Below are 18,748 nucleotides of genomic sequence, written 5' to 3'. Positions count from 1 at the left end.
TGACCTTTTTGGTCCCATGGAGCTCATGTAATAGTTCTCTTATTGAAGACCCGACTGACAGCCATCACTTTCAAGGGGAAGATGGAGTTGCCTGCTGTGCACCAGGTCAATGCCTGCAAGGAGCACAAAAGGATGTGTGAGGCCAATAACTTTTCTGTCTGTTTACATTAGCTTCTCGACAGCAGGGAGTTCAAATGATTTTCTCTGGCAATCGCAGAGACAAAGCTGTATTGAAGAAACCCTTTCTGAGCTGCCGAGAGTGAATGTTTTAGACTGCTCTCAGTACATCGCTGAGTCTTAGTATTCATTCGATAGACTAGAGTTCCAACTGTAATCCGATTTGGGCTTTTTCCAGGCAAGTCAGTAAAGATTTGTGCACTGTGAGGAAATTAGTATCGACCTTTGTGCTTCTGTTGTTCGCTAGTGGCAGGTGGTTTACTTTGTAAGTAACTTGACAGTATTTGCATCGTGCCACAACGTGTGTGCCTGCACGTGTTTTAATTGTGCATCGCAGCACATTAATTTCTTACCTGACTATTTTCTCTTTTATCTTCTAATGAATAAATTTTTCTTTTTAATTTAAAAAAAAAAAAAAGCTTATAGTATATTCCTCTGGGAATAATAATGTTTATTTAATTTCTGAGGATAATCTGATCCTTCCACATGTGCAGCAGGATGTTGGAGATGTCGTCCCAGTCTGTTGTTTCCAGCGTCTTGTTCTTTGCCGTGGTCTGCTGGGGTAGCAGCGTTGGCACTCTAGAAAAGATAAGGTTAAACAAGGTGATCAGGAAATCTGGCAGAAAACGTAGGAGGCTGTGGTGGAGTGGAGAACTGCAGACATACTGTTATTTTTCATGGATAACTCTGACCACCTTCACCACATAGTGAACAGACAGCAGAACTCCTTCATCCAGCTGTCACAAAGAACGCAACCTGCCATCTTTCCTGCTCCAGGCCAAAGCAGGACAGTTCTGACAGAGAAAACAGTTTTTCTCTGTCAGAGACTTCAAACTTATGAATGGTCAGCACTGCTTCTCACTAGGGCTGCTCGATTATGGCAAAAATTATAATCACGATTATTTTGACTGAAATTGAGATCTCGATTATTTAACACAATTATCCAGTATTTTTAAACAACGCTGCGCGTCATTGTGTTTTCGACTCTTGTGTCGTGCATTATAACCGTCTAATGCCCGGTTCCGAGACGTTTAATCCGCTTTTACCATGGTCCCATTCAGGAAACATTTTATAACAAATTTGTATTTCTTTTTTACAACACTTGTAAATATGCTGAAGTATAGGAACTATTTTTACGTTTGCTTCGATGTACGTTTTATGCCAAACATCCGCTGTCAAGCTACAGCCCGTTTCTCTCATTCACCTGTTGAAAGACAGCTGATTTGAACCTGCTGATTAAAGCATTGCCATGGTAACGCCCCGTAATGAGGGGATATCACAGTGATTTAACTTGCCGAACTACGTGTGCGTTTATACATATATAATGCAGCCAGTTCTCACTGACCATGGTATAAACTATGTTATAGTGAACTTCCACAACCTACTGCAGTTATTCTACATTGACCTGCGGCCGGAGCCGACTGAGACTGGCCGCCTGGGAGTACTTCAAGACGGGTGAGGCTCCCGCTGCTTGTTCGTTACAGTAACTGCAGAACAATATGTGCCTTCAAGTCAGTTGCCAAAACACCTGATAAGTCTCCAATAACTCCAGTAAAAGTTGCTAGATTTGTTGCTAGTTGCTTTTAACAAAAAAAGTCGCCTGTGAGAACAGTGGCTGAATGAAACCAAAGCGGCTGTGGGAAGAGTTTACAGCACAGCGCTGCAATGCCAGGGACGCTCGATTGGCAACCAAAGACAGCACGAGAGTAAACTACAAAGAGAAAAAAAAAATTGCACCCTTTTATTTTTATAATCATTTAAAACCCAGATTGTAATTGAGATTAAAATCCGATTAATCGCCCAGCCCTACTTCTTACTTTTCTTTGATTTCTTCATAAACCACCATATCTTTTTCTTTAGATTTGATGCTCCTCTAACACTGCAGTTTCCCAATCTGGGATCAATAAAGTACATCTGATCCTGATTTTTTTTTTTTTTTTTTTTTTTTTTTGAGTGCACACATAAACCACACACTTTTGCAATACCTATCTTCCATACATGGAGCTGTATAACTGCTGTGATGAAACAGACTGACGAGGATCTGCTGGAGGGGAAAGAAACGCCTCTTGCAGGAGTCAAGCATAAGGCAGAGGTACAGCACTCTCCTACTACATGCACCCAGGAAATAGAAGGGTGATACATGATGGCCTGACTCTCCAAGGTTAGACAGCTGTGGTATTATTTTAAAAGGCAGGTGATAAAACACAGACACAAGGACACACACACACTTTTTACATCAGTAACTGCAAAGCAAGCAACTTGGACTAACTTTTACGATTACGTCATTTGCTCCTTTGTCATTGAAAGTCGTGAACAGTAACTGTAGAGTTTTGAAATCATATTTTCATTATGTTATGGATATTTTTTTTATTATGGGCCAGGTTGTTATGTGTAGAATTTTTTTTATTTTTATTTTTTTAAAGCATTAAAGATGCTACAGAATTTTTGTCATTTTTCCCGTCACGTGTCCCCTATCAACGGCTAATTCAGCATCTATCTAGCATCCTAACTGACCTGTTAGCTCGCTGCAGCCAGCAAAAAACGACCTTATGACTCTTCTTTAGTCCCTTTCAGTCTTTTAATCTTCCTGCATTTTATTTTGCTGAATCCGCGACGTTGCATGTTCAAAACAACCAGTGAGTTTTCTAGCATGAAGTGAAACTCTGCTGCAACGTCACGTTACTGCCTGGGTGTAAAAGTTGTATAGTGCGGTTTCTCAACCTCGGGATGCTACTGGGCAGCAGCGGCTCAAGAAATACACATGATAGATGTCACTGTGTCATCGAACAAGCCCACAACACAGAGTTTTAGGATCAGAAAGTTATTTAATGCGTCTTAAAGTTGTTTGGATCAGTTGGTCATGGAGCCTCATTGCATGCACTCAAAAAATCTGACCCTTTCCAGATTTTTTAGAGTAATTGGATAATTCAAGAGATCGTAATCTGATATCTTCTTTTCAGATAATGGCAGTTACCTTAATTATATGAAATCAGATTATCACAGCTTGATTTCTCCCCTGTGTTTTGATGTCTTTGTGCATGTAGACCCATATATCTCATTTATGTTGTTTTTTTTTTCTTACAGTTGCACATGTGCCAAAAACTGTTGCTTCTCACTTTTTAGTGCCTTCTGTTACAAAGAGGGAAGCAACACAGTCTCATTGTGAGAGGAACAGAAAAACCCCCACAATGGAATGCAGCAGTGGGAAATGGGAGTATAAACAAAGACCAGTATTCACTTGCAGGCTTACTTGCTCCCACATTAGCAGCTTACTTGAGACTTCATGTTTTACAAATACCGGATGTTTTGAAAATAATCTATGCACTATAAAGAAATGTGATAATGGATTGGGAAATATGAACAAGAAATTTTTTTTAAATCACATTTGAGAAGTGCGTGTAAATGTGTCGGGTCCAAAAATGACTGATTACTCACTTAATGGATTTTGAAGGTTGTCTAAAAGAACATGCTGTTTGTTGTCAGGTATTCATTCTGGATGATCTGACCATTAGTCTCTTAGAAATATGACAAATTTTTACTATGTGATGTGAATGCGGGGGCAAATGATATTTGAGTAACTGACAAACGCTAAAAGGTCCTCTCTTATATCCCTCCATACCGTTTCAAGTGGAGTTAAAGATGATACACTGTGTAAAAGTATATTTGGTTAAAGTTTTTTTAAACAGATGCAAAAGGTGTGTGCTTTAAAACATGTATTTGGATGTCTGCATTGATTAACAATTTCTATCTCTTTATTTATGCCCCAATCGGCCAGAACATGTGAAGTTCAACGAGCTATTGTGATTTATTATGTAAATAGTATATCGGTGTAGAGTTATCTAGATACGCATTTTTTCTCCCCAACCTTTACTCAACATGATGCGTTTGGGAGCAAAAAGTCTAAAACAGACCAATTAGAGGACTTTCCCTCAGAGTGCAAATTGATCAAGCAACATCTTGTAAAACGTAGAGCCAGGAGGCTTCGGGGAGCAATTTCACTGAAGGACAGCATATGGGCTGACACCTACCACACACACACACACACAAGCATTTGGAAGCATTAAAAAGCTTGTGCACAGACACAGACTTGCAGACATTTGTTCTGCGGTGCCTCCCGTCACTCAGACAGCTGATGACATTTCCAGCACAGGACACACACAGCACACACACACACACACACATTCACACAAATCCAGTAGCTGTGGATGTTCTGATATTTTATTTTCACACATGTTTTATGTTCTGAGGGACGTGAAAGTAGAGGAAAAAAAGTCAAAACCTAAGTAAATTTTCCCTGATTCATTTGTATTTTTTCTTTTTATGTGGATGTTATTGGTTGAAAAGTTGGCTAGATTTACTGAAAGGATCCATCTTTTGCTGATTCACTAAACTTGATAGGCAATGGAGTACAGGTCCTGACTATTTTAGTGGAGTAATTACATGACATCCTGTGAATCAAACGATGTAGAGCAACAGTAGAGGAAGATGGAGAAACTGGCTGCCCTGATGAAGTCATCTCCATCCTGGTCACATAGCACAGAAGCTGCTTGAATTCCTCCAGGGGATGTTGCCTCCCTCTCTGTATGCCCCACCCCCAACCGCCCCCCCAACCTCACTCACACACACACACACACACACACACACATACATATACACACACATTCAGAAGCCCCTGGCCTCAGTCTGCACATCCAAGCATGTGTCTGTATTTCTTCCACATGCACATGCACACACTCTCAGCCTCTTGGTGATAACACTGTAAGAAGGCCACAGCACTTGTGTAATGGATAAAAAGGAAGGATACAGAGGTTAATGCTGCATATGGGAAGTCAGAGAAGGAGAAATATTACTCCCATCCTCTGCTGTTGCCTCATGAAAATGGCTCCACAAAGATGCATGCAGACTTATACACACCTGCTGTTCGTTTGTGTGTTGCATATTATAAAAACTTGTAGCAGCTGAGACAAAGCAGCGATATCTTACCGTTAATGCATCTTGTTTTGCATGTAAACGTTTGACCCTTGTCTTTGTTTAGCAGTTAAACTCGCATATAAGCCGGTGACATGTGTTGATGGGGAGAAAGTAGCCGAGCTGGGCTAAACTGCTCTGAAAGCAGTGACAAAGGCAATTAAGGTAAAATGCCACCAGCTCAGATGTGCCTGTGTTTTGGGCATGAGTGATGTGTATTTCCTTGCCAATGCCAGTGTGTAAATGGATAGTGGCGTGGCATATTTTGGCTTGCTTGTGTGTGTGTGTGTGTGTGTGTGTGTGTGTGTGTGTGTGTGTGTGTGTGTGTGTGTGTGTGTGTGTGTGTGTGTGTGTGTGTGTGTGTGTGTGCTGAGATGTTCTCTTGGCTCTCCCAGCCCTTGTCAAGAAGAATTAGGGCAGACCTCTTGGAGAAGGAGAAAGAGAATACAAGCTGCTGATGCTCGCCTTCAATAAACTGTGTATGTGAGTCTGTGTTAGAGATTTTTTAAGGGTGTGTAGCGTTGGGGAAGAATATGTTTTTCTTCATGCTTTGTTACAGTAGAACATAATTGGATGGATCAGTAAAAGTGTAGAGAGGGGAGAGAGCGCTGAGGGAAATAAACACAAGGGGGGGGGGGGGGGGGGGGGGGGGGGGGATGCAGAGATGTAGATACCTGTAGCATTATGTTCAGCGACCTGTTGAGAACATCTGAGCATGCCCAGTTGTCTCCTTTCGCTCCACATATTTCATAGAATATTCTTGGCCTGTTGCTAAGCGTGGACACACACACACACACACACACACACACACACACACACACACACACTGAGGAAAAACACAGGTAAAACAAGATAGGGAAAATGTTTCTAACATGTTTCAGCATTACCTTTAGAGATATCTTATTAGTGTATTAAACATTTTATTCCCTAATAACTTTGCATATTTTTCCAACATCACTTAAATGAGATGCTTTTCCTTCTCCAGCCCATTTCCATCATCATTTTTGGTATGAACATTTAACAGAAACCCTTCATTGAGGGGAGAGAACCTCCTGCTGTGCATTGGCCTCTCAGCACAAACTCTTGGCTCATGATGGTTGCATGGATTATGATAAATGTATAAATGATTTTTGCCCTCCTTCCCTTGTTTAGTCTTATTCTGTTGCTATGTGATCTGTATCTGGATTAGTAATTTAGCTAATGGATCTGCAGGCATTTGCATTTACACCTGCTATTCAGGAGCTTTGTCATAATCTCTCTACTGCTTGAATTGTGATCAAATCTAAATATGCAGATGTGCTCAGCAGGGGCTGCAGGCATGTCAACATGCTGCATTTCCAGGTTTCATAAAACCGCCTGACTGCCAAACATCCAAGCATGCTTAACAAAGACCAACCAGATACTCTGTTAAGATTTTTTGTAATTAAAAAAAAAAAAGGTTCTAAGGTTTTATTAGCCATGTCTATACATATTCAGATTGGTTCAAGGTTGATGATAGTGAGACATGACAGCATATGTGTATCTGGTCACCTCTTTATATCATGTTGTAGACTTTTACAAATTCTCTATGGTCACTGATTATCCAATTTATAAAAATCTATGTCAAGATGTCAGATGACTCCTGGATTTCCTGATGACAATTATTTTTCCTTAACTGTCTTCAAGAAAAATGATCAGTTCGATGCGATCACTTAATGCAAACGATTTTAGAAAGACAAATAATCGGCTGGCTGATTAAACATCCAGATTTGCAGTGAATTTTGAATGAAGTATCTCTACCTTAGCAGTTTGTCTTCACTTGTGTAAGTGTGCACATCAGTGAGGTAATGGACATCACAAGGGGTTGGACTGGAAAAATCACTGGACCGTACGCAGGTTGCTTCATGTGGTTCGGTGTGTATCTGCACGTGTGTATCTAGTTCAGTCAGTTGGTGTAGCCTCCACAAAGCCAATTCAGGTCACGGTCAAACTTGCAGAGATGGAGGGAGGGAGGAAAAAACTAATGGCTGGAGGAAGAAGGAAATTAGAAGATAGTGCAGGACTAAATGCTGTGAGCTGTTAGAGGAAATTCTTTTTCCCTCAACCTGCAAAATAAAGAATAATGTTATTTATTGAAACGAGAAATAAAACCAATTTAGTTAACTCGGAAGTACTTCACCTGTCTGTCAGCAAAGCTGCAGTCTTCAGCAATCCTATAACAAGCTAATCATTATCCTGTCAGAGCACTTTGCAGTTGGAGGCTTTCAAGGATTATTGATCATAAGTCAACCTAATCCCAGCTGAAGTGCGATGCACTCTGTTCAGAGTGAGACCGAATGAAATGACAAATTTGTATTTATCTACTTATCTAGATCTGTCAGAAAGCTGAGGATGGAAACATTCATGTATTCAGAGAACTTCATGTTCATCACGGTCTCAGCATTTCAGTCATTCATGGAAAATTAGTCCTTTGATAACGTTTGAAATATGATGAGGTTTTTGACTTTACACCTGAATGTATGGTACTAAATTTAAACATGTAGCCTACCTTAGTTTCACCTCACCTTATTTAAGATGTTGAATCCTCCCACTCAGGAAAAAGTTTGATGAGTGTTACAAGCACCTGTGAAAGACCCACACCTGATCTCTATTCTGGATGAAAGTGCAAGCTCCGCCCCCCCGATCCGGGAGTGGTTGCTGTGGACACACCTTCGACGGCCCCTCTTCTTATTGGTTCACAGAGTGGCATTCCGGGAGCAAACCAGGAAATAAAAGGACACTGCTGCACTTCGGCTGGAGGGGGAAGCAACGGTCTGTTTCTGGTGGTTGTCCCCCTCAACTTGGGTTTTGTGTTGGACATTTTGCGTGATGTTTACTTTTATGGGAGTCCTTTGAGACCTATGTCTGTGGTGAACTTTAAGAACATTGTTCTGGTTTTCATGACAGGACATTCCTGTGTGTGAACCTTATGAATTTATTTGGGATTCAGACTTCTGTTTTGTTTGTTTTCTTGTGGTCTTACCCTGGTTGGGTTCATCAGACCTAGAGTGTGCATTGGCAGTCCTTTTCTTTGTCTGTTCAACAACCAACTAGCATGTTGCTACATGCTTAGCTACATTGTGTTAGCTACCCAGGGGTATAAAATAAAATGCCTTCCTTCTGCATCCATGGTGTCCGCCGTACTTTGTTGCGCCAACCCTCATAACGGGTCATAACAATGAGCTTCTGCAAATTAGGAGAGTGTAACTTGCACTTTCTCTGCAGTTTTGCACAAAAACGCTGCAAAATCCCTCTGTCCTCTGTGTTGTCTGCCCTGCTGTATCTTGCCCTGCTGTATCTTTCTTTAAAAGAGTGGATGCTTAGCAAGTGTGGGAAATGAAATGCAACTCAAATCCCATTTAAACATGTGTGAGTTTCAGATAGAGCAATATCAGTGTTGCACTTAAAAAGAAAAAAACTCTTGAAAAAAGACCTTAGTGACACATAAGAAAGAGAGAATTGTCTTTAAATCGCTATTGCGATTTAAGACTATTATACATTAAGTCCTAATGTAGATGCAGATGAAGAAGTGTGGAATGCCATGCCCCCCTTATGGTGGAAATATGTTGTTCAATTTTTTTGATGATGTATTTGTTCTGTTCAGAATTTTATTTTGTATTTTAAGCATCCCTTTGCCAAAATTATATTATCATATAATTGCTAAATATCATGTTTTATCTTTTACATGGCCCCTTAGATGTTTTTTTTTTCTTTTCTTTTGTGTGTGTGTGTGTGTGTTAAAATGTATTATGAGCACTGTACTGATAAATGATGAAACTACAATGTGGTGTTATAAGTTAAGTCTGGAAGCCAATTTGCATGTTTAGAGCATGTTACTCAGAACAAGTACAAAACATACTTTTCCAGGTATGTGTAAAGTACTGATAATGGTAAACACTGGATGAAAACCATCTCAGAAAGTAAGAAATTCTGGACCCATGACATCCCCCTTTACCTTGGAAGTGCAGCATGCTCCTGAAGAAGGAACGTTATAGCTGCTTAAATGCAACTGATTTTAGGTGGGTGAATGTGTTCCTCCCTCATTAGGCCATTAATTAGGCTAATTTGTGCTGCTAAATGAAATTTATTGAAGGTATCGTAACAGACCTGTCCAAATCTCAAAGCCCTGTGACTCAAAAAGAGACATGCACAAAGCTGTACAGTTAACACGGTCATATTTGCCCTATCTGGCAGTTTTGCTTGGACAAAGCCCCCAGTGCTGAATGTTAGCCCCGAGGGAGCCCTGATAAAATCCTACTTAAGCCCAGGAAGTGACAGTGGAAATGTTACTGATTCTGGCAAGCACCCGCTGGAGTGCTTTTTGCCCAGTAGCATAAATGTGTCCAGTGAGAGTTGGCAGCCCTGATCATTATTTGGTTGCTGTTCAGTTTTATACCACATAAGCATAGCAGAGCTAGTTAAGTACTGTTCATTTCTATTCACTGAATCAGAACAAAAGTGAATGTGTCACATATTACCAAGTAAGACTGTGAGAGATGATTTTTCAAAGCAAAAAGTAATGAATGTACCATTTTCCTTACACCTCAACCTCTCTTTCCAAACATTTAGCATAAAAGATAATGGGGCAGCTTTAGAATTACTCTGGTTTGTACCCACTGGGCTACTGTAGTAATATGATGATGTAAAATAGTGGAGCAGAGCAGCGGAGAAACCCACTGCATTTAGATCGAAGATACTTGTTTTTAGATAATAAAAAAGTTACTTTTACTTTCCTTTGATTCTAGATTTGTCCAACTTAACGCTCGATAATGCATCTGGTTGGAGTGACCCTTCAGCTTTTAGCACATTTCCTTTAAAACAACCAAATTTGTAAGGATCCAAGAATACACCTTCATTTTCATTTGTTTCCTCTCTATTCAGTCTGCAAAAAACTGCAAAAAAAAAAGAAAAAGGAAAAAAAAAGCATATTAAGGCAGTCCCACACCCCCTGAAAAGCTTCCTCTTGCAGGTCACACAAGGTCTGGGATGCCTAAGTAGATGGATGGGCTCCTGTCCTCACAGTGCAGCTATTTCATGTCACACCTTACTTCCCTTTCTCACTGTAATGCTCATTTTCACTTTTATGCTTCTTCTCCTCTTCTCTCTTCCTTGATCCAGTGGGCTAAAAACCCAATTTATTTCTGTTGCATAGAAGAGGCTTGTGAGGGTCTTAAGGGTTATGGGGCTGATATGTCGTCAAGGTAACGCCACTATCAGGGGTATGGCCTCTCAAGCCTGTAGACAAGGTACTGTGAATGTATTAATTAATTGAAAAAGTAGGAAGGAAGGAAATGAGAGGAGGATAATGCAGAGAGGAACTGAAGTGAGAAGGAATGTAGAATAATAAGAAGGGAAGCCAATGCCAAAAAGCAAGGATGAGAGAAATGCATGGAAACAAGTGCAAAGGTGAGGTAACAAGAACCTCAGCACTGATGGCATCCCCTGTTTGTCAAGGTGGGTGGTGGAAAAAAAAGAAACATATATACAGCAACTGTCAGTCAAGTCAGTCAAGTGGCCCCAATTGGCTGTCAGCAGTTGTCATGGTAACTATCCCCATACTCCTGCTACCATACAGCTCACCCCTGTGAGCAAAGGAGCAGAGATGTGTCTCCAGTGTGTATGTGCTGGAGACAAAGACTATCCCCCCATACAGTCCCCAACCTCATGGTGGAGCTCAGTCAGACATTTCATACAATTAGAGCATCAGCTGGAGATATTATTTCACCATCTCTGTGTGTTTTTTTTTTTTAAAACATATTTTTACCTCCATACCTTTTCTGTCTGTTTGCACCTGTTTTGATTGACGGAAGGAAGAGGCTGAGGAATCAAATGAGCATTTAGAAGGGAATGTTTTCCTACCTGACTCATGTCACCTTTCAGTTCCTATTGCAGTGACTGACAGCTGTCACTGGTGTCACTTAAGACGCATGGCCAGGATAGCAGAGGATTGGAATGGTATGATTGGAATGGTATAGTTTGCCCACGGGAAGAAGAAAGCATGGCATGACAGCAGTCAGAGATCAGCATTGTCATATTTGTCGACGTGTTTGGCTATCACTGATATCAGCAGAGACTTCTGCATGTGTATGCAAGGAATATGAAAGTTAGCTGTGTTTGAAAATGTGACATGGAGATATAGAAAGTGATTCAAGTTAACAAAACTTGATGCTTCGGCATCTCGATGCTCCACAACTTTAGAAAACAAACACAAATAAGCTGAACAGACAACCTGAGAAAACTTTTCTAGCCCAAACTTTCGATTAGATGTCCACAATGGAAGAGGCGTGAGTGAACAAACGTGTAGCAACTGGCAGGTGATGGTAAATCTAATGAGCATTTTAAGTGTTTTTTGTTGTAAAAAATAATAGACGCATAGTCCTGATAACAAAAAACTTTTTTTAAAAAATGGTATAATGACACAATGCCACCATGACATAATTATGTTTTAAAGAGGCTGCTAAAAATACTAACGGTATTTTAGTCTGCTACTTCTATTCCTGCAGACCTCTGTGTGACTCGGGTGGTGGCTTTAAGCTTTCTGCTGCCTGCCTCGAGATGAAAAGAGAGAAAGAGTTAGAGGAAAAGAGACAGAGCCATGACTCATTCACATTATCCTCTGAAGTGGAAATCCTGAAAACATGTTGCACTCGCACATACAGAAACGCACACTTGTGCACACCACACATGCGCAGGGGGAGCCCAGGAGCCCATTTGGAGTGCCACCATGTGTGATGCGCTTTGAGCAGTAGCCAGTCATACACTGTGAAACATCACATCCTCGCTCAGACGGAGAAAGTGGATTTTTTTAACTTGCGTTTCTCGCTGTACTCCCAACTCAGTGCAAGAAATTACTACCAGCCTCCGGACAAATAACTGCACATTGTTGCTGCAGCTTCTCCAGTGTGAAGTTAATGCAAACATTGTGCAAACGTTGTGTGCCATTGTGTGGTTTAATAACTTCACTTACCTCCTACACATGTGAAGATGCCATAATGCATTTGCTACTAATGGAGTCTTTGCAAAGAGAGAACTGGCAGCTTGGTTGTATAAGCCTCATCACTACATCAAAGCAAATTAAAACACATTGATGCACTTAAAGGCATAAGGCATTTTATGCTTCACTGTGTAATCTTATACATGTATATATATATATATATATATATATATATATATATATACATGTATATATATATATATATATATATATATATATATATATATATGTGTATGTATATATATATATATATATGTGTATGTATATATATATATATAGTTATTTTTTTTTTTTTTTTTTTTTTTTTAAAATATAGCAAATTACCTTGAGGAGCTTGTCTAATATTTCCTCAGGCAGATTAATGTCTTGGCAAATGTTGGAACAGGGCGAATACAAAAGAGGCTCATTTGCCAATACCAGAATTGTTTCAGTGTATTAATTGCAATAATTCCAGTTTATCCTCTTTTAAACCTGAAAAGTAGAGAAATCTGTAATTTCAAAAGGGAAGGAAACTTGTTACAGAGGTGAGATAACAGTGTAGTGGCCTCTTGCCACCACATATGACATGTTCTGCACTCACTGCTGGGTTCAGTGCGCTGCTTAGCACAGTCGTGGGAAAATTTAAGCTTGTAATTTAATTTTAGGTCCTGTTTGTTTTTATGGATTTTAGATGTTGCAAGCAAGGAAGAGCCACTTAACCCTGTCCTGGTATTCATCACAGGTGCAATACTAGCTGTGATACTAGTTGCAGCACAAACCGTTACAGATGCTTAATTTCTGAAGTTATGGCGTAATCAATGAAAAGACTGCTATAAAGAAGGTTCTTGACGATCAAAGCAAATGTTTATATACTCACTGACAACAGAGCAGACAAAAGAAGTTTTTAAAACACCTGTATGTAACAACCGAACATGTGCAACTAATTAACTCATTGACTGCCAGCCATTGTTACAGCAGATGTCTTTGGCAGCCAGTGAGTAAATTATTAACCACGGGGTCGTTTTTGTATTTATTATAAGCTAGTGTATCAGAAACACCTGGAATGGTGGAAAAAACAAAAAAAAAACAAAAAAAAACAAAAAAACAAACTTTAAAATTTTCCACCAATTGTCTATTATTTTTATTGACCTGTTTCGCAAATAAATAAATAAAGAAGATGAACAGCCAATGTGATACAAGGTGACTTAAAACTACTCTGCTATATTTAATTGACCTAGAAATGAACCAGTAGTACTTGCACAAACATGCCCTGTGAAGGCAGACTGGTGGGTCGTATCTCAGATAAAATGCACTTGATATTCTTTAGAAGTGGATGCTTTATGATGACTGAAAAATAAGCAGGTATTTTCTTATTTCCAATTGTGATAAGGTGACGGCTCAGGGAGAGCCGTCACCTTATCGTGGTGGAGGGGTTTGTGCGTCCCGAAGATCCTAGCAGCTATGTTGTCGGGAGCTTTATGCCCCTGGTAGGGTCACCCATGGCAAACAGGTGTCTAGGGGAGGGACCAGACCAAGCACGGCTCATAGACCCCTATGATGACGACCAACCTGGGCATGAATGTTCCCTTGCCCGGACGCGGGTTACCGGGACCCCCCTCTGGAGCCAGGCCTGGAGGCGGGGTACGAGAGCGAGCGTCTGGTGGCCGGGCCTTCGCCCATGGGGCCCGGTCGGGCTCAGCCCGAAAGGGTTACATGGGCCCCACCTCCCGTGGGCTCACCATCTGCGGGAGGAGCCGTAGGGGTCGGGTGCAATGTGAGCTGGGCGGCAGCAAGGGGCGGGGACCCTGGCGGTCCAATCCCCGGCTGCAGAAGCTGGCTCTAGCGACGTGGAACGTCACCTCTCTGGTGGGGAAGGAGCCTGAGCTTGTGCGCGAGGTTGAGCGGTTCCGACTAGATATAGTTTGACTCACCTCAACGCATGGCTTGGGCTCTGGAACCAGTACCCTCGGGAGGGGCTGGACCTTCTTCCACTCTGGAGGTGCTCATGGTGAGAGGCGCCGAGCAGGTGTGGGCATTCTCATCAGCCCCCAGCTTGGTGCCTGTACATTGGGGTTTACCCCGGTGGATGAAAGGGTAGTTTCCCTCCGCCTCCGGGTGGGGGGACGGGTCCTGACTGCTGTCTGTGCTTATGCACCGAACAGCAGTTCAGAGTACCCACCCTTTCTGGGGTCCTTGGAGGGAGTGCTGGAGGGTGCTCCTTCTGGGGACTCCATTTTTCTGCTGGGGGACTTCAATGCTCACGTGGGCAATGACAGTGAGACCTGGAGGGGAGTGATTGGGAGGCATGGTCCCCCCCCCTCTGAACCCAAATGGTGTTTTGTTATTGGACTTCTGTGCTCGTCATGGATTGTCTATAACGAACACCATGTTCCAGCATAAGAGTGTCCATATGTACACCTGGCATCAGGATTCCCTGGGCCGCAGTTCAATGATCGACTTTGTAGTCGTATCGTCGGACCTGCGGCCACATGCCTTGGACACTCGGGTGAAGAGGGGGGCGGAGCTGTCAACTGATCACCACCTGGTGGTGAGTTGGCTCAGATGGTGGGGGAGGAAGCCGGTCAGAGCTGGCAGGCCCAAACGTGTTGTGAGGGTCTGCTGGGAACGTCTGGCAGAGTCCCCTGTCAGAGCGAGCTTCAACTCCCACCTTCAGCAGAGCTTCGAACATGTCCCGGGTGAGGCGGGGGACATTGAGTCCGAATGGGCTGTGTTCCGTGCCTCTATTGCTGAGGCGGCCAGCCGGAGCTGTGGCTGCAAGGTCGTTGGTGCCTGTCGTGGCGGTAATCCCAGGACTCGTTGGTGGACACCAGCAGTGAGGGATGCCGTCAAGCTGAAGAAGGAGTCCTATCGGGCCTTCTTGGCCTGTGGGACTCTGGAGGCAGCTGATGGGTACCGGCCGTTGCCGAGGCAAAAACTCGGGCATGGGAGGAGTTCGGCGAGGCCATGGAGAAAGACTTCCGGACGGCTTCGAGGAGATTCTGGTCCACCATCCGGCGGCTCAGGGGGGGGAAGCAGCGCTCCATCAATACTGTGTACAGTGGAGATGGGGTGCTGCTGACCTCAACTCGGAACGTTGTGGGTCGGTGGAGGGAATACTTCGAAGACCTCCTCAATCCTACCAACACGTCTTCCCATGAGGGAGCAGAGCTGGTGGACTCAGGGGTGGACTCTCCTATCTCTGGGGCTGAAGTCGCTGAGGTGGTCAAAAAGCTCCTTGGCGGCAAGGCCCCGGGGGTGGATGAGATCCGCCCGGAGTTCCTTAAGGCTCTGGATGCTGTGGGGCTGTCCTGGCTGACACGCCTCTGCAGCATCGCGTGGACATCGGGGGCAGTACCGCTGGATTGGCAGACTGGGGTGGTGGTCCCTCTTTTTAAGAAGGGGGACCGGAGGGTGTGTTCCAATTACAGGGGAATCACACTCCTCAGCCTCCCTGGTAAGGTCTATTCAGGGGTCCTGGAGAGGAGGGTCCGCCGGATAGTCGAATCCCGGATTGAGGAGGAGCAGTGTGGTTTTCGTCCTGGTCGCGGAACAGTGGACCAGCTCTATACCCTCTCTGGGGTCCTGGGGGGGGCATGGGAGTTTGCCCAACCAGTCTACATGTGCTTTGTGGACCTGGAGAAGGCATTCGACCGTGTCCCCCGGGGGCTCCTGTGGGGGGTACTCCGGGAGTATGGGGTACCGGACCCCCTTGTACGAGCTGTCCGGTCCCTGTACGACAGGTGTCAGAGCTTGGTCCGCATTGCCGGTAGTAAGTCGGATTCGTTTCCGGTGAGGGTTGGACTCCGCCAAGGCTGCCCTTTATCACCGATTCTGTTCATAACTTATATGGACAGAATTTCTAGGCGCAGCCGAGGGGTTGAGGGGATCCGACTTGGTGGCCTCAGGATTGGGTCCCTGCTTTTTGCGGATGACGTGGTCCTGTTGGCTTCATCTGGTCGTGATCTCCAGCTCTCGCTTGAGCGATTCGCGGCCGAGTGTGAAGCGGCTGGGATGAGAATCAGCACCTCAAAATCTGAGACCATGGTCCTCAGCCGGAATAGGGTGGATTGCCCTCTCCGGGTCGGGAGTCAGGTCCTGCCTCAAGTGGAGGAGTTTAAATATCTCGGGGTCTTGTTCACGAGTGAGGGAAGGATGGAGCGTGAGATCGACAGACGGATCGGTGCGGCGTCTGCAGTAATGCGGGCTCTGCGCCGGTCTGTCGTGGTGAAGAAGGAGCTGAGCCAGAAGGCGAAGCTCTCGATTTATCAGTCGATCTACGTTCCTACCCTCACCTATGGTCATGAGCTGTGGGTCGTGACCGAAAGAACGAGATCTCGTATACAGGCGGCTGAAATGAGTTTCCTCCGCAGGGTGGCCGGGCTCTCCCTTAGAGATAGGGTGAGGAGCTCAGTCATCCGGGAGGGGCTCAGAGTAGAGCCGCTGCTCCTTCGCATCGAGAGGAACCAGTTGAGGTGGCTCGGGCATCTGGTCAGGATGCCTCCTGGACGCCTCCCTGGTGAGGTGTTCCAGGCACGTCCCTCGGGGAGTAGACCCCGGGGAAGACCCAGGACACGCTGGAGGGATTACATCTCTCGGCTGGCCTGGGAACGCCTCGGGATCCCCCCCGCAGAGTTGGCAAATGTGGCTGGGGAGAGGGAAGTCTGGGCTTCCCTGCTTAGGCTGCTGCCCCCGCGACCCGACCCCGGATAAGCGGCAGAAGATGGATGGATGGATGGATGTACCCTGGACCACTGCAGTGAACTGTCCTCACTGACGATTAGCCACTCAGCTGGGTGCGCGAAGTTCTTGTTTTGACATGCTTCAACGAGTCGCTGTCCAGATGACAGTGTCCAATTGAGAGTTTAATCAAGTATTCCATTTACAGCAGAATTACTTTTCTATTACAAACAACGTTCTGGTGTGGCTGTTCTGGGCATGCAAGATTCCCCATCAACTGGTGTGATTAGATGATCTGCTGCACCTGTGCCTCATATAGACTTCACCAACCACTTAAATCTCCACTGCAAGCTATAGTAAAGGTGCTGTAGAACTGAAATCTAAACAGACATACACTGATGTAATTAGAGATTTCTATATATAGAACAGGGTACACAAACCAAACTACTGGCTCTACTGGCTCACACAGCACTGGAATTAGCTGTTAGTTCATATTGGATGCTCGGACCAGTACAGAAATGTTTTGGTGTTTTTGATAAAACATACCCAACTATAGGTGATGTCATTTTATCTGTTTTATGTGTGTTTATAAGAGGAACAAAAAAAAAAAAAATTAAACGCACCAAATATGGATAAAGGAAGCTGCTTTTTGATGTGAATTGATGCAATGAAAAAGTTATAAAAACATACTTTACAAAAGCATGACTGTGACGCAGATGTGAGTTCTTAATGAATCTTTACCATTTTCCACGCAAGTATTTGCTTTGAATACAAGTCAGTCTGTTTACAGAAGGAATATTTATTTTTACATATTAAAATATAAGTAATTAATGTTTTTTTTAATAATTATTTAACTGCTTGTTTTCCATGTTTTTTTTGTTTTTTTTTTTATTGGCAACAATCCCGGATCATTCTTTGTTAAAGTGGACCTGAAGAAGCCTCTGACTGAGCACACTGTTGTTTTATCATCTAGAGATGTAAGATGGATGCTGTTTCGGTATTTATAGACAATTTACAGATTTAAAAGACCTTTGTTGTTTTTTGGGGTTTTTTTTTGTCCATATGCTATACTGACATAGCTTTGTCAGATTATTCAGTCATTCTGTACCTGACTGCATCGTTATGTTTAAAAAAAAAAAAAAAAAAAAAAAGGAAACAAGAAATACAATCTTCATTCACTATTCTGCTGAAATGGTTGAGATAACATCTCCAGAAGAGACAAAAAGGCAGAGGACACATTGTTTCTGTTCTTTGTCCAGGAACAGGTTTCATCTGATATATCACTTTTTAATGTCTGTTGTTGCTATTTTCTTTCCCACAGTAGTTATATCTATTTACAAATTACTTTGTAGAAGTCTGTAGTGCAACTACTCTGTCTGCTCACTCGCTGCATGGTTTTAATGAATTACATACTTAATATTCAATTTGAGCAAAGCATAAAGATTTGTGGATTGCATATATGCTGGGCACGATTTTTCTTTTATGTTAGTTCCAGTCCGTCCCTGAATCAATATTGTTGAGTAGTTTGTTGGTTGTGGTTGGCTGAGGGTGTGTTCTTAGACATAAATCAGGCTGATTTATAATAGTCTAAGAGGAAGAGTGAAGTGAAAGGCTGTTGGCATATAAACACCGAAGATAAATTAACGTGTCTTGATAGAAAACCTAGTGTGTATTTGGGAGGAAAACATAGTGACACCTCAGTAAACAATGCAGGACACATACATTATTGAATTTTTATGAATGTTAATTATGGATTGAAAGCCACATACCATACTAACATCAAGTGACGTCGCACCCATTTCCCACCAATACTCGCTGAAGACTTCTTTGAAGTTATCCAACAATGGAAAGAATGTTTGAATAATCTTTTTTACTGCAAGTGATGATCAATTTGCAGATGAACAAGTTGGGTGAGCCATCAAGTAAAAATGTGGA

General features: G+C 43.0%; 1 protein-coding gene across 1 annotated transcript in view; it reads left to right on the top strand.

Annotated features, from left to right (window-relative positions):
- The window catches only part of LOC306773192 (copine-8), a 107,878-nt gene that overhangs the window by 8,028 nt on the left and 81,102 nt on the right, over window positions 1–18,748 (top strand). The window lies entirely within an intron of this gene.

The sequence above is a fragment of the Telmatherina bonti genome (assembly GCF_933228915.1).
Source record: "Telmatherina bonti genome assembly, chromosome: 23".
Classification (NCBI taxonomy): domain Eukaryota; kingdom Metazoa; phylum Chordata; class Actinopteri; order Atheriniformes; family Telmatherinidae; genus Telmatherina; species Telmatherina bonti.
The sequence above is the reverse complement of the archived record's forward strand: the minus strand, read 5'-3'. Positions and strand labels throughout refer to the sequence as shown.